General features: G+C 36.4%; 1 protein-coding gene and 1 pseudogene across 1 annotated transcript in view; one reads left to right on the top strand and one right to left on the bottom strand.

The window, feature by feature from the left end:
* The window catches only part of MCU (mitochondrial calcium uniporter), a 212,173-nt gene that overhangs the window by 115,974 nt on the left and 71,625 nt on the right, over positions 1 to 24,574 (top strand). The gene's annotated exons all lie outside the window — the stretch shown is intronic.
* The window catches only part of LOC103253818, a 2,135-nt pseudogene continuing 748 nt past the window's right edge, over positions 23,188 to 24,574 (bottom strand).

Genomic DNA, 24,574 nt, shown 5'->3' with positions numbered 1-24,574 from the left:
TGAAAAAAGAGCTCCAACAATGACACATTCTTAAAGCCAACAATACCGCAAACACCACAAAATTCAGAAGAATAACAAACATTTTTATTAACTACCTGATATACCTCTATAATATTTTTTGTTCCTATATTTTTTTGTCTTCAGACTCTTTGATTACTTCTTTATGTGGCAAAGAGTTTCTGATATAGTTTTCTATAGAGAGTGAAGCTAATTCAGCCTTTTCCCTAGCATGTTTGATTGAAAATTATTTTTATTTACAGTTTGAATGCAGAAAAACTAACTAATTTACACAGTTGTAGTCATTGTAGTACTACAAACAGAAGAGTTTCAATTATATTTTATGTGATTCCCAACAAAAGTGGAAAAAAAGTTGCATTATAATTGTGTGCATGTGTTATTTGGTATATTTCTGACTGAAAAAGAGAACTTTCATTTTGACAGGGTATCAGTGAGAGCCAAATTCCCTGCTTACAGTGTTTTCCCTTGCTTTTTATTTGTTGAATAAACCAGTTCATTTGTGCTATAGAATTTGCTAATCATTCCCCAGACACTTTTCCATCTAAGAAATATTTATTGAGAGTCTGTTATGTGCAAGGCATTGTAAAGGTGACATGGTTCTTGCTTTCATGGAGCTATTTTTAAGCAGAGAAGCAGATACTAATAAACTCACAATTAAATATATAATTTTAATTTGATGAATACTTAGAAGGACATGAAGAACTTTAAGAAGATTTGACCTATTCTAATTATTAAGGAGGTGGTGATTGAATGAGATCTGCAAAAGTGAATAGGCATTAGCCAAATAAAGAGTGAGCTGGGGTCTTTCTTTAGCCAAGCAGAATGGGAAAGACCTTGTGTCCATAGAGGAGAATTAAGAATTTAGGAAATTGTAAAAAACCAATGTGGCTGAGTACAGAAAGAGAGAAGACTGGTATATGATGAAGCCAAAGAGATAGGTAAGGAATAGGCCATGAAAGGCTTTAAAGGCAGCTATGTGGAGGCCTTTAATTCATTCATTCACTTAAATATGGAGTAATTACTTGAATAAATGTGTCTCTTATGTGCTGGGCACTTGGTGACAGGAATGTATGAAATCAGTCATCGGCCTTGCGTTCTAATGGTGCTGTAGGCAGGAGGGAAGAGGGTGGAAACAATAAACAAATAAATAAGAAAGAATCACAGTGAGAAGTGCCAAGAATAAAATAAAGCAGAGTACTGTGTTCAGAATGACTGTTGAGCTACTTTAGATTGAATGGAAAGAGAGGACCCTTCTGAGGAAGGATTGTTTAGTGAAGCCTGGATGATAGAAGGCACCAAAAATCTATGGAAGGAATAGTTCAGGCAGAGAAAAAAAATTGTGCAATGCTGGAAGGCCAGAGCAAGGTCAGCCAATTCATGGAACTGTAAGAAGACATTGGGCTGTGACATAAGGAGTAAGGTTAGCAGAATTAACAAAATAAGGTTGGAGAGGCTCCTTATTTAGCTCCTCTATAGCTGTAATACATTACAAAACTAGTAAATTTCAAGTGACCTTACTTTGTTTTTATCTGAAATTAAGTGGCCAACTTGTAATATGCATATGGTGTTTATTACCACTGTACAGTCAGTCGATCATGCAGTCTCTTGGCTGCATAGAACTTCTAGTCATCAACATAGTGTAAAACACAATGTAGAGATAAGTTTTCATAGCATTACCTCGATTTACCTAAGTTGTGCTTTTTTTACAGCGTGGATAACACAGTCCAAAGAGTGACATTTGCTGTGATAGTTTATATGGTTTCTTAAGTCACTGAGAAACAATAATTATTGTATTGCTTTACACACTCAGGCGTAGCACTTTCATTTATTATATGGCAGTCTAGGCGAGCTTAAAAGCCTGACTGGCCACAAATATCCTTACAAGGTGATGTATCAGTAGGGTGAAGGGGAAAAGAAGACGCTTTTATAGTAATTTACAGTAATTTAGGATAATCAGCTGAACTAAAACTTAAGTGAGAAGAGTATATTACCTAAGGTTATTGACAACATTTTAATGACTTGCCATTTTGCCAAATGCACTTTTGAAATCTTAAAAACAAAAAACAAAAACAAACTGCTAAGGTGCTTCTCTGTGGAAGTAACTTTTAATGGGGTCTAAACTACAAAAGCCTAATGAAATTTACTTAAGTTCTTTTTTTAATTTGTCATTTTTATTAGAAAAGAGGCTATTCATCATGTATAATCAGAGTTCAATGTTTAGCTCCCAAGTAACTCAATTCTAAATTGTTCCTTAATACTTCAATTGTTCTACCTCCATTTAACTCCTCTCACCATGTATATACAACCTTCTCCCTCTTCTCTCCTACCCCCTTCTATACACATAAGCTTTGCTCAGAAAACAGACCTGTTGTTGGTTTTTTTTTTACTTAAATATTGACTGAATGTTCTAAGGGTGGCCAACAGAAGATAGGGCACTGAGAATCTTTTCTCAGCCAGGAACATGTATTCATAAAATAGGATATTCTGTTCATATATATTTGTAAATCGTTTTCAGGAAATAGAAAAAGTTTAAAAAGAGAATCATTGACTTCTGTCCAGATTCTGTCTACTTACTTAAACATCTAATTACTTTTCCAAATAGAAACAGTCACTTCAATGCAATCTAGTCAATAAGCAGCATGAAAGAGGAAAATTTATAGCAATCTATTGACAAGCTTATTTAATTTTACTTGATGGTACATAGATTATTTCTGTTAGGAACACTTAAGAGAAGGATAACTTGAATTTAAAGAATAGTCACTTTTTACAGTGTCACATTATTACCACTAATGGATATTAGGTTTCTGTTGTCATTATATTCAGCAGTTGGCTTGCCTTTTCTTCCACCTGCTATCTTGGAAATTCAGCTAGTTTCTCTTGTCTTTGGCTTCTGATGCAGAGCTCATTACCAGCCAAATGAGAAAGAATTCAAGTAATGTTTGCCCTGAAATTAGGCAAGTCTACTGTAGAAGTTTGAGGTGGGAACGATCATGGGCATCTGAAACACTAACTTCAAGAGAAAGTATAATGACTGTAGAATCCTAAGAGATATCTTATAATTATTACATTTTCTGAAGAATTCTTTATATTCATAGGATAAGGAACTGTTAGATGAAAGAAATAATACTCTAGTAACACAGTTTTAAGGTTGTGTTGTAAAAGGAAGTGTCCTTTCAGTGCCTTGAGGGAGAGCTGGGATTGATTTTTTTTTCTGGAAAGCCTTGAAAATCATAAGCTTTGTCTTTATTCTTTAAGCGATGAGGAGCAAAAGTGCTTTTGAAGAGAGGACAGTATCATCCAGTCTTTCTTGAGGAGGACAACTGGTGCATTCTGATGAATATATTAGAAGGACAAAAGACTGGAAGCTATTGCAGTAGTAGTAATAATAACAAAATGTTTTTGAGTGCTAGGCACTGTGCTCAGTACTTTATATACATTAGCCCTTTTGACACATCACAACTCCTGGATTTATAGATATAGAAACTAAGACTTGAGGCAGTCTAAGGAACTTGCTCAAAATCACAGAACTAACAAATGGGAAAGCTGGAATTTAAATTCATTTGTGACTTTAACACCTGTACTTTTAAACATTGAATTATGCCAATGTTGAGAGAAAAAAAAGAAGGAATAAAAGAAACTGCAAGAGTAATAGCAGACAGGGTATGGAATTGGCTGGGAGTAGAAAGTGAGGACTCTAAGATGGCTACAAGGCTTAAAGCCTGAGGGATTGACCAAAAGGTTGGAGTTATAATTAATCAAAATAGAAAACACAGGAGTGGAGCATGTTTTGAAACATATTTAAGTTCAAGGAACTAGAGTTATATTTGGTGTAGCTATCTAATAAGCAGTTGGAAATTTGAATCTGAAAATCCGTACAGAACAGACTCAAAACATTATTTTCATTGACACAATAAAGACATTCTAAGAAAGGTTGAGCTCTCCCAACAGAATGGAGTATGAAAAGACAAGGGCAAGGAGTAAGCCCTGATAAGTATTTTAGGGATAACTAGAAGAGCAAGAGTCAATAAAGGAGACAGAGATGTGGTCATAGACACAGGGTAAGAAATAAATTAAAGAATTCCTCAAGTGTCATAGAATTCAAAGAAAAGAATTTCAGGAGGGAGGAGTTAGCAGTATCAGTTATTTCCAAAAAGGCATAATAGTGCAAGAAATGAGCAAATGACAGTAAAAGGATTAGTGAAGGTGTGGTTGTGTATGTGAGAGGGTATAATACAGAACTGAACATGCTTAAGATTGAAGAAAAGAGCCATTGGAACTGGAGATCTTAAACATGTGGGAGAGAAGAAGGCTAACTGAAGAAGTTTTGGGGTTAGCCTTGTAAAGGAGCAGGGATACTTTTTCCCTGGGATAGAATAAAAGAAGAGAAAAAAAGAAAATTGGGAAACTTTGTGTTGAAGAAGAGAGAAATTGTAGGAGTGAATTTCAGAAAGGAATTTCCTATTTTACTGGCCTCAGCAAAGTAGGAAGTGGGGTTGTCTACGGAGAGGCAGGAAACAATTCTGAACAGGAATTTTTTTTTTCCAGTAGGGAAAAAAGTCTGGCAGTCCACCAGAAATGTGTGAAAACAATTAGTGAGTAAATTTCATTACTTAGCCAAGGTTGAATAACATGATTTTGTAGTTGAATCAGTTAAAACAATTATATTGCCTTTTTGCCATAGGCCTTGCTTCATCCCACAGCAGGTGTTGATGAACAGGATTTACCAGAAAGTAAGGATTGGCAAAGTGGGGCTAGGAGGTCAAGGAAGCCAAGATGCTAGAGAACATAATTAAAATAAGACTTATGCTGAGTAGGGAGAGAGTTAGTGGAAAAAGGAGGATAGACCTGGATATGGATATGGCGAAGGAGAATGTTGAAAAGACTGGATAACTTTTATAGTTACATCCTATATGAAACTCCAGAGCTGTTCACCACAAGATTTTAGAAACAGCTATTTGTCTGGCGCAGTGGCTCACGCCTATAATCCCAGCACTTTTTGGAGGTCGAGGTGAGAGGATTGTCTGAGTTCGAGACCAGCCTTGGCAACTTGGTGAGAACTCATCTTTATAATAAATCAAAAAATTAGCCGGGCGTGATGGTGCACACCTGTAGTTCCAGCTACTTGGAAGGCTTAGGTGGAAGGATCTCCTGAGCTCAGCAGGTCGAGGCCTATGGTGGTTGTGAGAGTACCACTGTACTACAACCTGGGCAACAGAGTGAGACTCCAACTCAGAAAAAAAAAAAAGAAACAGCTATTCAGTATATAATTTTTTAGTTTACCCTCGGGATCACACTTTGAACCAACATAGTTTAAACTTAGATCTTTTATTTCCAATTTCTCAAAATGAAAATGCATAATTTATCATGTAGGAAAGATAGGCTGTAAAATAATTGATGATAAAATTTAAGTCCACATTACTTTTTCAGTTTTGTTGTGGTGGTTATTGTTTCAGAAGTTTATTGATATTATAGAAATCTTGCATTCTAGACCCAATGAGCCAAAATAAATTTGTTGATGTACTGTTGATGTGTTCATGTGCTTTTTGCTGCTGCTTTGGCATTTTTATGAGATAAACCTTTTCTCGTGCCTGTTGTAGTTAATTTGGTCAAAAGAGAGCCAGTGTAACCAATAGACTTAGTCCTCTATTAATTCGGATAATGAGATTTGCTTTGTAAGACTATTAGGACCCCTTAAGATTATTCCTACAATTGGATTTTCTTTTCTTAACCAGACAGCCACCCAATCCCTCTTTGCTTTTCTTTCAATTAACATATTAGAATTCCAGAGCAGGAGGAAAGTACTCTCTCACTCAATTTAGTTTGATTGAAAGGCTCACTATTAATTACAATGTGTGAATGGTCTTTGAGCTTATCATTTAATTATTTCCTTCTATCTCTATATTCAGAGATCAAGTAATAATATTTTGAAACTTTGAAAAATAAATTTTATATTAACTTATCTTTAAAGACATAATTTAGCCGGGCTCGGTGGCTCAGCATGCAATCCTGCGCCTTGGGAGGCTGAGGTGAATGGATTGCCTGTGCCTGCGGGTTCGAGACCCGCTTGGGCAACTTGGCAAGACCTCATCTCTACAATAAATAAAAAAAAATTAGCTGGGCGTGGTAGCGTGTGCCTGTAGTTCCAGCTACTCGGAAGGCTGAGGCGGAAGGATCGCTGGAGCCCAGCAGGTTGAGGCTGCGGTGGCCGGGAGCGGCCACTGCATTCCAGTCTGGGTGACAGAGTGAGATTCCAACTCAAAAAAAAAAAAAAAAAAGACAAATAATTTCTCAAGATAACACCAATTTTTTTTTTTTTTAAAGAACTTAACAAAAGACCCTACTGACTTTTTCAGTCCCATTTTGGCACATATAGAATTCTAAATGCTGTCTTTTCCTTTATCACAGATAGGACCAAAAACATCTCCTTGTGTCTTTCTTCCTTTCCGATTGAAAAATAAATTTTATTCAGCCAAGCCTGTGTTCTTTGTCATTTATGTACTAGATACACTTGGAAGCAATTGTCTATATAGAACATATTTTAGGAAACTATTATTTATTCATTTCAGATGCTTACAGTGCTTTTCTTAGCACAAAGTAAAATGCTTTTAATTTGTAATTTCAAGGTTTCTTACACTTCATTATCAATATGAGGTGGAGACAGTGGGCAGAGCAAGAGACAGAACAAAAGGAAGAACAAGAACCTCTTTTCCAATGACCAGAGAAAACAGAATTCTAGAAAGATATTTAGTGGTTGGATACATGATACAGAGGAGCAAAGGCACTTCAGGGTTGGGCTTTAATGAGTAATCTTTAGTATTCATTATTGAGATATTCTTTAAAATAGCATTGGGAATGAGGGACTGTTTTCTGATAATATATATCTTTCTATCATTACAGAAGCAAATGGTTACAAAGCAATATAAAGAGGAACTAAGCATTCTTCCCTTTACTGCTGTATGGAATGTTTTATCAAATGCTTAGGTTTTATGTTGTCTGTTTATTGGTGTCCTGTGGGAGATTAGTGGAGGAGGGCATCCAAGCCCTGAGTAAACTCCAAATATGCAGCTTGACAAGTTAATCGTCTTATAGCTTGGAGATGCAAGATGTGCTGTAATGGTCACATCTGACTCCTGGATGACTTTCATCACTGTCTTTTGCTACACTAAACATTAAATAGCATGAGAGCTCACTACTGCCAGCATTTGGGACATAATCTAGTTCCTAGTCCAGTGTCCTAGCCCAACATTCTGGAGTTTTTATGTATGCCATGAGGATGACTCATAGCAAAAGTCTGTCCAGAGTCACTATAGGAAGCTGAAATGAGATAGCTTCTAGCCAGTAGCACCTACTGGAACCCAAATTCAAATGATGTAGCTAACTGTGGACTGCTAATGAGTAGTAACTGACCAACCAACTTAGAAATTAACAATTAGAGACAGAGTGGCTTTTTATGAGCCAAGACATCAACCAGCAATGTGATGTAAGGTTTAGAGCTGTAAACGTCTCTGAAGACTGCAGAAACGCAAACTTTTAATTATAGAAGATGATGAAAAAAGGCAAAACTTGGGAAAGAAGTATAAGAGCACCTGTTAATGTGATTATCATCTCTCTTGACATCTGCATTATGGATAGCATATTTTTGTGATTTTTATAATTCTGATTGTGAAATAGCACATGATTATTGTAGTCAGTATAGACAACATACAGAAAAAATAACTTTCAGATCTATTTAGTGTATGCCCTTCTGGTCTATACATAGATAGTTTAAAAGCATAATTTAAGGCCGGGTATGGTGGCTCACGACTGTAATCCCAGTACTTTGGGAGGCCAAAGTGAGAGGATTGCATGAGTCCAGGGGTTTGAGACCAGCCTGGGCAACTTAGTGAGACCTCGTCTCTACAATAGATCAAAAAATGAGCCAGGCATGGTAGCGCGTGCCTGTCATTCCAGCTATTTGGAAGGCTGAGGCAGAAGGATCACCTGAGCCCAGCAGGTTGAGGCTGTGGTGACTGTGAGCGTGCCACTGCACTCCAGCCTGGAAACAGAGTGAGACTCCAACTCAAAAAATAAATAAATAAATAAATAAAAAAACCCATAATTTAGCTTCCTAGTTACAATGTGTATTGTGACTAGCAGCATGATACTGTAATACAAAAACCCAAAGAATTCTAAACCTAACCACCTGAAATTAGGGGAGGTATTTGAACCCAACTGGCAGAGGATGGAAGAGGAAAGGCAGTTACACACATGTCAACAAATGAGAACCAAATCAAAGGGAAGAGTACAACAAGGGACTTGAGTGATGGTCAGGCGAAGCTTGGTAAACTAGTAATTAGGTAAACTTAATTGTAAGCATGCTGTGGAAGTCTTTTGTACTACAGCATTCTGCAACTGCTTTTAATCCATGTGATACAACTGATTTGGCACGGTTGCTTGAATGGATCTTCAAACAAGTGTTCCTGGCACAGGCTTCTTTTGAGTAGTTCTTTCACACTACTGGTGCTGGTTTTTTCTTTTTTTAATCTTTCATTCCCTGATGTAATAAAACCTATCAAGCCTATAATTTATTGCTTTAAAGATTAGCTCATCTTAAAATATAATGTGTGGGGGAAGAGACTGCAAATATGTGTGGGGAAGTAGCAGAGTAAAGGAACTTTTACTCTTCCTCTCTCCTTTGAAACTCCCTAAAAGAAGACAAGAAGAAAGAAGTCCATCATAAGTGAAACAAGGTGCATGATAAGCCCCAAAATACAAGCAGTGAAGCATAACATGCCAAATAAGTACCGTGAAATCTAGACCACATACAGAAGAATGCCGAACCCCTTCTTGGAATCCCATGCGGTATACAGCTTTCTCTAAAAGTGTTGTTACTTTAAAGGTCTAACCTGTGAGTCTGTATTGTAGCGCTTTGACATTTAGTTTTTCCTAGACTCAGAGAAATTTTGGACATGATCTGTTACACAGAAACAGTAACAATAATTTTTTATTTTTGTATTGGGGTCTCTATTGCCCAGGCTGGGGTGCAGTGACACAATCACAGCCCATGGCATCCTCCAACTCCCAGACTCAAGTGATCCTCCTGCTTCAACCTCCTAAGTAACTGGGACTACAGGCATGCAGCACCATGCCCTGCTAGTTTTTCTTTTCCTTTTTGTTTTTGTTTGTGGAGATGAGTTCTCACTATGTTGTCCTGGCTGGTCGTGAACTCCTGGGCTCAAGCAGTCCTCCCATCTTGGCCTTTCAAAGTACTGGGATTACAGATTTGAGCCACTGTGCTGGGTCCATAACAATAATGTTAAGAACCCCTCCAACATAAGTGTTAAGAAGAAATAACGGGGCAGTTAGGAGGAGATGAATAACCAGTGGGCAAACCTCAGGAAAGACGTGTTCAAGGAAAAAAAAGCACTAGAGAAATGAAAACCACATTAGAAATAACCAAAAAAGGAGTAAATCAGGGACATGGCTGAAAGGCTTGAGGAAATTATATAAACTGAAGAAATTATATAAAGTTATAGACATTATAGAGAAGATGATAAGGGAAGACCGGAGAGCTAACATGTGCATGGGGTCAGCAAACTTGCTGTAAAGGACTTGATAGTAAATATTTTAGACTTTGCAGCTACGTTGTTTATCACAACCATTCAGTTCTGCCTCTCCTGGTGCAGGAGCAGCCATGCATACTATATGTGACTGTGTTCCAGTAAAACTTTATTTACCAAGACAGGCGGTGGGCTGCATTTTGCCTGCTCTTGGTTACTGACCTCTGTTCATGAGCAAAATAACAAATGAAACAAATAATATTTAGAGCTATGAGCTATGATAGGAGAAATTTTTTTCTAAAATAGTTAAAACCTCGAATAACAAATGACTACCTTGTGGCCCCGGAATAATTGATGCAGAACAACTGATATCAGAACATATCTTGGTGAAGTTACAGAACCTAAAGGATGAAGAAAGAATTTGGTGGGCATCTAGATGGTGGGATGAAGGGACAGAACTTGGGCTTATCTAAGCTTTCTCCTTAGTAAGAAACAATGTTGGAAAACAATAGAGGAATGTCTGCCATGTCTTGAGGTTAACCCAGGATTTCTTTTTTTTTTTTTTGAATTTGAGTCTCACTATGTCACCTAGACTGGAGGGCAGTGGCCACTCCCGGCCACCGCAGCCTCAACCTGCTGGACTCCGGTGATCCTTCCACCTCAGCCTTCCAAGTAGCTGGAACTAAAGGCGTGCGCTACCACACCTGGCTAATTTTTGATTTATTGTAGAGATGAGGTCTCACCAAGTTGTCCAGGCGGGTCTCGAACCCACAGGCTCAGACAATCCACTCACCTCAGCCTCCCAAAGTGCGGGATTACAGGCTGAGTCACCAAGCCTGGCCCAACCCAGGATTTCTTAAGCAGCCAAATACTTTACACATAAATATTAATACATGGATATGATCTAGCATGGAAAAACTAAACAAACATTAATACTCATAAAATCTTTTTCAACAAAGTTGCATCATGATAAAAATCTACCTAATCAAGAGATGAATCAAAATAAATAATTCATACATTTAAAAAACATGATAAAAATATGATAAAAATTAAATTCATTTCATTATAGAGCTAATATACCTTAGTGGGAAATTATGCTTTCAGAATAGATTGTAAATTTTGATAATATAAAAATAGCTAACAAGTCAGAGGAGTATAAATAGAAGTGGTAACATCATTTTTTCATAGCAAGGAATCAACAAATATGCCTTAAAGTTGAACATGACTAAAAATTGTACCAGTCTCTTAATATTTTTTGTAATATATATATATATTTTTTACTCTAAAAGGATCTTTTAGGAACTGGTATGTCATATGATCCAATACTTATTAATACATCTTCTATCTTAAATCAGGTTTTTTTTTTTCTTCAGATAATTCAATGAAAACTTTAAGATACTTTAAAAAGTAGCATGTAGGAATGGGCAAAAAAAATAAAGGAAGTGATTTATTCAGTTCTACAGTAGAACTTGTAGTAATCATTTAAGTAAAAGGAAATTTCCTCTGGCTTCCTGTGTTCATTAACTGAAAGCCATTCCCTAACAGACAGTTGGTGTGTGCTTTTAAGTAGCTAACACACATTGATTAAAACTAAGACATAACCTGATGAGGTTACTGAACTTCATTACAAAAGAATTTTCTAGGCAGCCAGGCCAAGCAAGCAAGTTCATATAAATGTGATGAAGAATGGTGATATGTCATTTAAATAGTTGCAGTTAACTTAATTGACTAATAAAAAATTGTTATACAGAAAACTTACTGCTAGTGTTTCACTATTAGTATTTATAATTATTTATTGAGGTCAGTTTCCTTCATACTCCTCCCATGTCATGTACTATAAAAACTATAATCTAGAAAGATCCAAGAGAACAGTTTTTGGTTGGTTGTCTCCCTTTAACTTCCATTGCTTGTTCCAGAATTGCTATGACATTAAATGTAAGGCATCTGTTGCAAAGCAAATACCCTGTATATATACATTTTAAGTACAATAATTATAGTGACCAAGCTCCTACCTTGGAGAAAGAGAAACAGAAAGAGAAAATTCTTCTCAGGTATGTTTATTTCTTACCCTTCCATCTAGCACCATTTGCAATACAGTTATCGGACCCTTTAATCCTTTAGGTAGTCCATCTCATCACATATCCATTTCTTGCAGAGTGCCAATATTAGTTGGTTTTATTGGTCTTACCACTTTTTTTTTTTTTTGAGTTGGAGTCTCACTCTGTCGCCCAGACTGGAGTGCAGTGGCCGCTCCCGGCCACCGCAGCCTCGCCTGCTGGGCTCCGGCGATCCTTCGGCCTCAGCCTTCCGAGTAGGCGGAATTACAGGCATGCGCTACCAAGCCCGGCTGATTTTTTTTGATTTATTGTAGAGATGAGGTCTCGCTGCCCAGGCGGGTCTCGAACCCGCGGGCTCAGGCAATCCACTCATCTCAGCCTCCCAAAGGTGCAGGATTACAGGCTGAGCCACCAAGCCCGGCTTATTTTACCACTTTTTTAATGGTAGCCTGAGGTTTGCTGGCTTGCTATACTGGGTAAGAAAACCTGATGTTATTTTAGATAAGAATGTGAATCTGTTCTTTAGACCTTGCTTGCAGTAACTGCCCTTGGGTACTAGAATTATTATTGTCTTTAAGGTGACAGTTATTCAGTGGTTACTATAAATGAGCATTAGATGGAGTACATTACACTGTTCGTATTTTTAAGGGCTCATACTCTAGTTCAACAAGTGCTCGTTATTTAAGGGATGGCATCTCACTGTGTGACTCAAGCTGGACTTCAACCCCTCGGCTCAAGAGAGAGCCTCAGGATCCTCAGCTTCCTGAGTAGCTGGGACTAGAGAGGCATGCACCGTGCCTAGCTCATTTCAGCAAGTGTTTTAAGTGTTTGTAAAAATGGAAATATCTTATTTTGTATTAGTAAAATGATAAGGAGACAGTAGTGGAGACTTCAGTAGACTTCATTGACACAGAGAGCTCTGAGATTTTGTCCCGAAGGAAATTAACATTTATCAAATGGCTTTGCATATGCTGATTACTGTAGCAAAATCCAATAAAATACTAACTAATTCTAACCTCTAAATATTTTGACTTGCTTTTTTTTTTTTAGAATTTTTTAAAATGGAAAATACCTGTTTAAAAATAAGCAAAATTGACTGTGTTCAGTTTCCCTCTTGAAAAAGAATTAGATGATAGGAAAATAATAGAATAGAAAAAAAGGAGGTGAAGTGGGGACCAAAGGGACGATGTACGATGACTACTTGTATACCTAATCCTGAATTGTACCTCACATCTTTAACATAAATAAATATATAATAAAGAAAACTTAAAAAGACTTAAACAGCTTATAATTAAGCAACTGTTCTGACTATACTGGATTGAAAAAATGTGATTCAGCACGTAAGTACATAAGTAGTCTACATACAAGCAAAGTTTGGGCTTCCCATTGGTCCTCACTTTGTCTGGTTTAAGATCAAGTACCCTTGGGGATGTTATGTGCCCCACCCCCAGCGGTGTCCTGCTACTGCCAGTCCCTTCTTGTAGTGTTAGGATATATGTTCAAGGCCCACTTCTGAGTAAGAACATTTTACTCAGTGATCTATCACAGAAACAAAGCACAGATACCTTTCTGGGTTTATTCATTTGGTTAGGATTTTTAATGGGATAACAACATGAAGTTAACAGTTTTTGGTCAGTGGTTATTCCTTACTTATCCCATGGGTGTTCCCTTTCTGTTGGTGGTGTGTTTTTGTTTTTGTTTTTTTCCAAATGGTAACACAATACTAGACTCCACAGAATAATCTACCATGTAGCAACTCAATATAGAGACCAGAACTTGGACTTTGTACATCAGTGCCCATTCTGCCAACTGAAATTGATTTTTACTTTATTTCTAAAGCATTGTCCCCTTTTTGTTACCTTTCTAACTTCTTTGTCATCATTACTCCTGTCTATGAGAAGTGATAGGCTCCTGTATTGTAGGAAACAGACTGGAAAGGGAACAAAGATTTATGGTGAAAACCAAAGAAGTTTATAGGACCTTAATTTTTTTTTAAGTAAAATATTTAGTCCCCAAGACCTGCATGATACAAGGATTGACATTTTCCTAATGAAGTGCTTTCTTCATATATAGTGAAGTGTTCAACTAATTTAAAATTTCATCTGGTGTTTAAATATTATTGATTTTATATAAGAAAGTTTCTGAAGAACGTATATTCCTTCTAGAAAACTAGTTTAAAAACCAGTTGGATTCTGTAACTCCAGAGAATAAAAATTGACCCAGTCCAATCTCTTTTACTAGTCTCAGTAAGGTTAATATGTATGCTTGCATTCTTAACATGAAATTAGCCTCCTCTTCAAAAGGAAACAAATAAACATGGTTTTCTGCTTGACTTTTATCCCATAGTGTTTAAGGTGGCAGCATATTATATTTGGAAAGTTCCTCACAACAGTTTCTTGAAGAGCTTAACTTTGCAGGGTTAGAATAACCCTTTAGTCAGTCAAGAAACAAAGTTAAGCCCTTTACTTGTCTCTCACACACACACAAATGTCAGCTTAACTGGTATTAAAAGCTCATGGCAACATTACACTCAATAAGGATGTGTAGGATATTTGCTGTTTTCAAGTGTACATGGAACAGTTTCCAAAACTGACCACAGTTAGGTCATAAAGCATAAAGCAAGGAATGAAGTCATACAGAGTATGTTCTCTAACCACAGTGGATTTCTAAGCTAGAAATTATTATATTTTCACTGGAAAATCTTCCATTATTTGAAATGTGCATTAAAAAAAATAACAACCAAGAATAACAGATCAAGAAAAAAGTGGACATAGTTTACCAGTATGAGAAACAACTGAAAAAGGCAATATCACTTTGGATTCTGTAGCCATTAAAAAGTGATGAGAGTATTCCTAACAACTTTTTGCCAATATACTTAAAATTTCATGTGAAATGGACAAATTCCTAGAGTAACATGACTTACCAAAAACCAATACTAAACTTGATAATTAAAAGACGACCCAATTTAAAAATGGGCAAAGGATCCAAATAGATGTTTTTCCAATGAAGATATAAAGATGGCCAGTGAGATCAAGAAAAGATGTTCAACATCATAATCATCAGGAGAATGGAAATTAAAACCATAGTGAGATATCATTTCACATCCATTAAAATAGCTGTAGTAAAAAAGATAGATAGTAACAAGTATTGGTGAGGATATAGAGAAATAGTAATCCTCATATTACTGGTGGGAATGTAACATGGTGCAGCCACTTTATATAAACAGTCTGGCAATTCCTCAAAATGTCAAACACAGAGTTCCCATATGACCTCACAATTCTACTTCTAGATATCTATCCAAGAGAAAGGAAAATATATGTCCACAAAACACTTGTGAATGTTTATAGTGGTATCATTCATAATAGCTAAAAAGTGGAAACAGTCCAAATGGCCATTGACTAATGAATAGTTGAAGTGTCGTATATCCATACAATGAAATATTATTTAGCAATAAAAAGGAATTGAGGGCTGGGCTCAGTGGCTCATGCCTATAATCCCAGCACATTAGGAGACCAAGGCAGGAGGATTGCTTGAGCGCAGGAGTTAGAGACCAGCCTAGGCAACATAGTAAGACCTTGTTTCTACAAAAAATAAAATAAAATAAAATTATCACTCATAAATGGGACCTGAACATTAATCACAGCAACACAAGAAAGGGATCGGCAGCCGCAGGACACTGCGAAGGGAGGGAGGAAAAGAGAAGTGGCTCGTAACAACACAAAGGGTACCTAGTCCTAAACCTGGGGAAGTGAGGACCAGTTGGAGGTCCAAACTTCACCTGCACATACATTATTTATGTACTTAATCCTGACTTGTACCCCATATCTCTATAATAAAAAAAAGTTTAAAAAAATTAGCCAGGTGTGGGGGTGTGTACCTGTAGTCCCAGCTACTTGGAGGCTGAAGTGAAAGGAATGCCTGAGCCCAGGAGGTCAAGGTTGAGCCATGATCATGCCACTGCACTCCAGCCTGGTCAGTGGAGTAATAAGACCCTCACTGAAAAAAAATTTAAAAAAGAGTTAAGTACTGACAGGTGCTACAACATAGATGAACCTTGAAAACAGTATACTAAATGAAAGAAGACAGTAACAAAACGACACCATATTGTATGATTCCATTCATTTGAAGTGTCTGGAATAGGCATAACCTTAGAAATAGAAAGTAGATTAGAGGTTGTCAGGTGTTAAAAGTGGGGGGGGCAGGTGAGAAATGACTGCTGATGGATATGAGGTTTCTTATTGGGGTGATGAAGGTATTTTAGTATTGATTGTATATGTACTAAAAGTTGTTGTATTATATACCTTAAATGGTGAATTATGTGGTATGTCAGATATATCTCAATCATGCTTATTTTTAAAAAAATCAAGATTCCCACCCCCAAAGTAAAACTAATACCAGAAGAAATATAAAATCTGATTAGTCTCATAGATATAAAGAAGACATTTAATCTATAATTAAAGCTTTCCTACTCCAGGCCCATATATGGCTTTACTGGTGAATTCTTTAAAACATTTAAGGAAGAAATAACAATTATCTTAAAGAAATTCTTCCGGAGAATATAAAAAAGTGAGAGCACTTTCTAACTTGTCTTATAGCCAACAAGGATATTATAAGAAAGAGAAACTATAAGTTATCTTCTTCATAAAGACAGATAGATACAAACATTCTCTAAAAACACAGCAACTACAAAAGCCCTCTCAGCAAGGTAGGAATAGGTCAGTCCCTTTAATCTGATAAAGGGACAAAAAATTTACTGTAGCTGTCAAAATGAATGGTGAAATATTGAAAGACTTTTCTGTTGAGTTCAGGGGTAAGATAAGGATGTGGCTACCACCACCATTATTCACTGTTGGACGTAAGCCCTGGCCAGTGCAATCAGGTAAGAAAAATAAAAGTCTTTGTATTGGAAGATAAGAAATAAAACTGTCCTTATTTGCAGGTGACACAATTGTGGATGTTAGAAATCCAAAGTATAAAATACAAAATTAATATGTGAATATCACAAGATTGCTGGAAATGAAGTCAGTATACAAAAATCAGCTGTATGACTGACATCAGCTTGTGGAAAAATGCATCAAGCTTTAGCATTTATGATATCTATGTGTGTAAAAAGGATACCTGTTTTACTTAAATATAAAGTCAAAAATAAGTTGTATTTCTATATGCCAATGATGAGAAAATGAAATTTGAAAAATTCAATTTGCAGTAACATCAAAAAACATAAAAATACCTCATAACACATCAAATGAAAGATGTGCAATGCTGGACATAGTGGCTTATACCTGTAGTCCTAGCACTGTGGGAGGCCAAAGCAAGAGGATTGTTTGAGGCCAAGAGTTTGAGACTAGCCTTAGCAACACAGCAAAACCTCATCGCTACAAAAAAAAAAAATTAGCTGGGTGTAGTGGCATGTGCCTGTAGTCCCAGCTAATCAGGAGGCTGAGAGGGGAGGATTGCCTGAGTCCATGAGGTCAAGACTGCAGTGACCTGTGAGTTTGCCACTGCACTTTAGCGACAGAGTGAGACTCTGACTTAAAAAAAAAAAAAAAAAAAGGATGCCAAATCTTTACAGAGAAAATGAAAAAGACCCTAGTGAATAGAGAAATATACCACATTTATGGATCAGAAGACTCAACATTCCTTAGTTGTTGGTTCTCCCTAAGTTGATTTGCATAGTAAATATAATCTCAGTCAAAAATCTCAGGAGGATTTTTTTGGGAATTGACAAACTAATTCTAAAATGTATAAGGAATGCAAAGAACTAAGAATAGACAATCTTGAAGAAAAACAAAATTTTACACCTCCGCATAGTAATACTTAATAAAGCTATAGTAATTAAAATAGTTTAGAGCTGGTGTAAGAGAAGTTAAATAGACACATGAAACAATGTAGAAAGTACAGAAACAGACCCACATAACCTAATTTACATTAAGTGCTTTACCTCTTCAGTGGGGGAAAGGATGGTCTTTTCAATACATGGTGCTGGGTCAATTTGATGCCATGTAGAAAAAACAAATTTGATCTTGGCCCTACCTCCTATCAGATTTTAAAACTTCTGGGTAAAATATAAATATAAATGTGAAAAGTAAGGCTGATCACGGCAGCTCACACCTGTAATCTCAACACTTGGGGAGGCCGAAGTGGGAGAACTGATTGAGCCCAGGAGTGTGAGACCAGCCCAGGCACATAGCAAAACCTTATCTCTACAAAAATAAAAAAAAGTAGCCAGGCATAATGGCGCGTGCTTGTAGTCCCAGTTAGTCAGGAGGCTCAGGCAAAAGGATCACTTGAGTCCAGTGAGCTATGGTTGCTCCACTGTACTCCCCCTGGGTGACAGAGTGAGATCCTGACTCAAAATAATAATAATAATAATAATAAAATAATAATAAAAAATTTTAAAATATGAAAAAACAAAGCTTGTTAAAGAAAACATAGAAGAGTATCTTTATGACCTTGAGGTAGGAAAATATTTCTTAAACACAAAAAATATAAAAAGCACCAACCAAAAAAGGAAAGATTGCTAATCGGACTACATTACAGGTTAAAAATGTTCATTAAGGTACCATTAAGAAATAGAAAAAGACTACAGAGTTTGAAAAGATTTTCACAATAACATATCTGGCAGAGTGCTTATATCCAAATCATATTAAGAGTTTTATTAATCAGTACGAAAAAAAGACCATGTAACAAAAAAATGAAAAAAGACTTGAATTGGGTACTCACAAGGGTGGATATCCAAATGATCAATAAACATATTGTCAATCATCAAGAAATAAAGCTACTAGGAAATAACACCACATACCTACAAGAATGGCCAGAATTTAACAAAACAATGTCAGATAGTCACAACATGGAGCATCTGGAACTCTCAAACACTGCTAGTGGATGTATAAATTCATGTGCCACTTTCCTTGCTATAATTCCACAATTTCTTTCCTTGCTATTTACCAAAAGGTATGTAACACATATGTGTACAAAAAGACATTAAAAGAATGTTCACCACAGCATTCTTAGCCAAATCTAGCAATAGCCCAAATGTCCATTTTGCAATTTTCATACAATAGATTCATTTAATAAATGCATAGATATATAACAATGAAAAGAAACAAACCTGCTGTATTCAGTAATCTAGATGAATCTGATAAATTAATAAATGTTGTATGATTCTACTTTTATGAAGTCTAGGCCTTTATCAGAAAATAGAATCTCCAACTTTTCTGTTTCCAGCTCTCATGAAAAGTCTAAGTAAAGAAATGGTGTTTATGAAAGATTGTTTAAAGGATAAGCAGTCCTTTAAAAAAATAATAATAGGCCGGGCTCGGTGGTTCAGCCTGTAATTCCAGCACTTTGGGAGGCCGAGGCGAGTGGATTGCCTGAGCCCGCATGTTCGAGACTAGCCTGGGCAATTTGGCAAAACCTCGTCTCTACAATTAAAAAAAAAACAAAACGAACTGGGTGTGATAACATGCGCCTATAGATAGTTCTGGCTACTTGGAAGGCTGAGGCAGAAGGATCACTGGAGCCCAGCAGGTCGACACTGGAGTGGTCATAAGCGTGCCACTGCACTCCAGCTTGGGCCATGATGTAAGACTCCAACTCAAAAATAATAATAATGATAACTAATAATAATTTGTAAAACAAATTGTAGAGAATTATGTAACATATCCATATGCTCACTGCTCAAATACTCACATTTTGTTGTTTACTTCAAATCTTTTTTCACTAAGAAAATAAACATTACAACATAGTTAAAGCTACCTTTGTTCCCCTCTCAAAGTTCTTTCTCCCCAAAGAAAATTATCATAACAACGATTACCATAAAATAGTATATCCTTCCCATATATTTTAATATTTTCACTTATTATGTGTATATATACATATGAAAGGTAAAATAACATGTATCTCTTTTTATATAGAGAGTACTGAAATTTACATATTCTGCAATATCCTTTTTTACTCTCCATTGTTTTTGAGATTTATTCATGTATCTATGTATTAGTAGTTTTAAATTTTAAATGAACTTTATTATATGAGGTACCACCCTTTTTTCGTCCATAGTTTTTATGCTATTCTAAGTTCTAATCCTTTGAAATCAAGTTATTCCTGCCAAAAAAAGAAAATACTTAGTTTGTATTATTTTACCCATTCAAAGATTGACTTTACTTAATTGTATCTTAAGATGTTCTTATATTTTATCAAAGGATGCTATAAGAAACAACTGTATGAAATCTCTTATTTAGTAGAATAGAATATTATTGGGAATCTTATTTCACTATTACTCGGTGCCACCTATATAAAGTACTGCATCAGAAATTTCTTTTAGAACTTTATGTAGAAAATATTTTGCCTTTCCTGGCACATTGTTGTGCTTCCTCACTTCTGTTAATGACAGTGATCACTAATGTGCTGTCTTTTCATCTTGAGGGCCAGGAGGCTGTAGTAGCTTTCTGTTGCTGTTATAACAAATTATCACAAATTTGGTGTCTTAAAACAACTTATGTTTTTATCCTATACTTCAGTTGAAGTGCAATACAAATCTCAGTAAACTAAATTACGGTGTCAGGAAGACTGTGTTCTTTTCTGGAGACTCTAGAGGAGAATCTGTTTCCCTTTCCAGCATCCAGAGACTATCTACTTCCTTGACTGATGACCCCCTTCTTCCTACAATATTGGGGAGAGTCCTTAAGTCTTATTCATACTGCTGACTCTCTGGTTCTCCATAATCCTTCTTCCTCCTTTTTTAAGGACACTTTGGTAACATTGGTCCTATCCAGATAATCCAGGATAATCTCCCTATCTTAAAATCAGTTTATTACAGCCTCAATTCCATCTGCAATTCTAATTTCCTTTTCTTCGTAACTTATCCACAGATTCTGGAAATTTGGATGTGGATGTCTTTGGGAGACCATTATTCTGCTTACCACAGAGGCTTAGAACTAAATATGGAAATTATATAGCAATTATGCAGGTTATGATGGCCTATATATTCTTTTTCTCTAATCATTGTTTTCTAGTTGTAGCTTTATTTTTAATGGTCCTTTGCTTTTTATTTCTACTTTATTTTGTTTCTAGAATTTTAAAGAATTTATTACTATTTTATGGCATGTGTTTTTGTTGTAGTTTCTTCAGATTTTTCATCGAACAGGTCAGGGATGAATAATTAAAATAATTTGAACCATTGAGCTCTGTGCATGCTTAGAAAATGGTGAGGATGGTAGTGGTGTTTGTAATGGGACTCTTTATGTTCAAATAAGGATCTTCCAGTCTTTCAGACTGTAAAGTTGTGACTAGAATTGCTTGCCTAGAGACTGGCCCCTAAACAGGAGAGATCAGCTGAAGTCATAGGCAGAGTGGGCTGAGGACCATTCTGGGTTGAGTGTTTGCAGTTTTGAGTTATATGTGAAAGTCTTAACTACTTTATTTGATCTTCTCCTTTGTACTGCACTAAGATCTTTAATAACTGTTATTCTTTGGTACTAATTTTAGGTAATGTGTTCATTTTCTGAACTTACACCTTGGCATGACTTTGTTAAGGATATCTTAAAAATTAAGCAAATTAAAATAAATTCCCTTAGCTAAAAGTAGAGAAAAGGAAGAGAGGCTATGAAAATTTATGCATTTTTATGAAGTTCGAGTGTTAAAGACAACTAATATGTATGAATGTTTTAAAACCTCCAATTAATTGAAGGTGAATTTGTTGTTTCTTATGGTATTCCTGCTGGATGAAGTCTGGAAGGACTGCAGGAACATTGTTAGTCAGTTGGGGGCACATGGTTCTATCACGCCTATTCCAGTTTTAAGATTTTTAACTAAGCAGGACAATTATGTTAGAAATGCAGGTAGCATATTTATTTTATTTTTAATTAGGTAAAATAACCTACACTAAGTGGAAAAGGAATTCTGAGACAACACCAACTACTTTGCTATAACCTACTCTATGTTTTGTTCTTCTCATGGGTAAGTCTGTTATACTCACACGACACATGGGAGGGTGGAGAGTGATTTTTATAGCAGCTGTTGTGTCCCTCTCATTGCAGGGGAATAAGAAAAGCCTGTAGTTATTTATATTTGTGAGTGGTAACTGCATTCTTTTTTTCATTATTAGCTAAAGCCAGAGCAAAAATGAAAATCCCACAAAGCTTACTTCTTGGTTTGAAATTGTTTGCTTCAATAACATAAACTAGATGTAAAATGACTTCTCACCACCACTTCTTTCCCCCTTTTAGCATAACCTTACCTAAGAAAAAAATTAAGCAATCCTATAAGTAAAGGTCAAAATAGAGTAGCAACATGGGATTGTAAGTTACTGAAATCCTCCATATACTGATTTTTTCCTTCTAGTCTTGCTTTTCTGATGCCTTTTAAAGTTAAAAAAAACCAGCCCCAGCATATTTCACTCTTAAAAATAAAAGAATACAACAGGACATAATGGGGTCAATAGATACTTAACAGATTATTTTTGTCCATTATTTATTTATTTTTTATTCCTCCATCCTCTCTTTCAGCCTTACTTTTTTTTCTGAAAATTTTCAACCCCAGAAAAATTGCAGCTGAGTACAATGTAGTCTTATACCATTTACATAGATTCATTAGTTATTAATATTTTACCACATTTGCCTTATTTTTTCTGTGTACATACATTCACATGTGTATATGTGCACGTGTGTTCACTGTTATTTATTGTTTCCTGATCCATTGACAGTGTCAGACATCATAATTCACCTGTCAATACTTGAGTCATTTTTTTGAGGGTTATTTCCTTTATTTTTGCATTATCCCATATAAAAGCAATAGAAACATAACAGTCTTAGCAAGGAGTTTATAATTGACTATTCGAATAAAAAAATCTGTATACATTATTCTGTACACATTATCATTTACAGAAATTTCACATGGCACATTAACTGACTGTTAAATTTTCAAACTCCTTCTGCTGCCTTAACTCTTGAAGTATTACAGATAAAGATCCTATCTAGTGCTATGTTCAAGTACCAAATTAAATTGACATAAAGCCGATTCACAGATCAATTTAACATATTTGACTCTTCAAAGCTCTGCATGACAGATCCACATAAAAGGCCAAAAATCAAGCTTCCCTGAAGACACTGAAGGTGTCTGACTTTGAGAATACCTTGTCAGACACCTGTAAAGAAAGCTGACTGTAGAGTGGTACCATGAATATATATTCAATCCCAAACAACCCATCTAACAAGTGGCAACTTACTGTCTAAAATACTCGTGGGAAACCAGTTAGAGTACACTTGTGTACTCTAACTTGTCAGGTTAACTTGGAGGAGGATAGGGATTAAGCAATTAAGTTTGCTGCAAGATTGCTTTAAGTTCCGTCATCCTTGAATTAAGCTCATATAGAATTTATAACATGCACGGTGCACTCACTATACATAAAATGAATGTTCTCAAGAAAACGGACAAAAATAGTAATTCATCATGAAATAATAGAATATTAACAAGAAACCACCAGTACCAATGCACAACACATGCTTGGCACCTGGCCAGCCTTCCGCCTAGCCAACGGAGAAGCTGTTTCTCTCAGTGGCCGCCAGGTGGCACAGTTAGCTCATGGCTGAGAAGTCTTTCAAGGGTTCCATTAAACAATTTTCCAAATCAAACCCGTCCTCCACTTGGCAGTCCATATGTCTGACTTTGGGGGTTGTGCCCGAGTATACATCAAAGTCATCCTGAGGGCTCATCTGGAACTCAAAGCTGCTTTCTGCGGATTCCAGGTCTACAGGGTATATTTCCTTCAAATGACATCCTTCTTAAGTTGGAGGATCCCAAGAATGAAGAACCACCTTCCAGAGTTTGATTACTGGTCCTGTGACCGTCGACTATACTTAAATTTGTTGGGGGTCTTGGGATACCAGGTTGTCGAAGGTGTCTGGGGACTTCTTTAATATAACGATCATAGGCAATCGTGTTCTTCCCATAGTTGATCTGCTTCTGCCTCCTCATCAGGACACTTTCATCTGTCTCAAAGTCAGTTGGCACTATAGACATAAACTCCTTTGAGCCAGAACTTCCTGATGATGATTTTCTCTTTCTCCCAAAGTCATTTATGAGGAGTTTTCTTTTGTATCTTGCAACCCTTTGTTGCCTTTGGTCCTCATTTCATCCTCTTCAACTTTACTTGCCAAGTCTGAACATCTAGACCTAGACTTAGGGCCTTTGGGAGTGGTAAAGCAGCACCTCACTTCATGCAGATACAGCTGGCTCTTTTGTCAGGGTCCTCCAGGCATTCTCGGCATGGAGCAAACAGCAAGTGCAAGGCCCCAGGACACAGAAGCATTCTGACCAGCACTGTGTGGCTGACCAGCACTGGTCCAGATACCAAACCTTCTAGAGACTGAAAAGATTTAACATTTTTATTTTCAGCTAAATGAGACCGCTTGGGAGTTCCAAGCTTGATCTCAATAAGGTCTGATGACTTTCCCTTCCTATCTAGCCCCTACGGCTGTCCTAGGATTTTTTTCTCCAGCCATATTTTTTTCCTAGAACAATAGAACAATAACATTCTCTTATTCTTACAAAATATGAAATCTGTTTTTAATTTTTCTGGATTCCTGTCTATTACCTGTGCTTAATCATTCAAGAACAAAGGAAGCAGTGAGGGGAATTATTAATAGCAGCCACCCACTCCCTAAGTTATTCACCACTATGCATCTTCCAGAAAGCAATTGGGAAAACAAATGATAGAGGTTGATTTTCAAACTTGAATAAATATCAAGTAATTATAGACAAGACCTCATAGCATTAAGTAGTCCCAATCTCTTAACATATCACATATAGTTCCCTACTGCTTTGTAGTGTGTATCTTATGTGTCAGGGAATAATGAGGTGGTATTTATTTTCATAAATTCATAGACTTTTTTTTTTTTGAGTCGGAGTCTCACTCTGTCGCCCAGACTGGAGTGCAGTGGTCGCTCCTGGCCACCGCAGCCT

Source organism: Carlito syrichta, unplaced genomic scaffold, assembly GCF_000164805.1.
Source record: "Carlito syrichta isolate Samal-C Ts95f unplaced genomic scaffold, Tarsius_syrichta-2.0.1 Scaffold254036, whole genome shotgun sequence".
NCBI classification, from domain to species: domain Eukaryota; kingdom Metazoa; phylum Chordata; class Mammalia; order Primates; family Tarsiidae; genus Carlito; species Carlito syrichta.
Note: the sequence above shows the minus strand (reverse complement) of the source record. Positions and strands in the feature narration are given on the sequence as shown.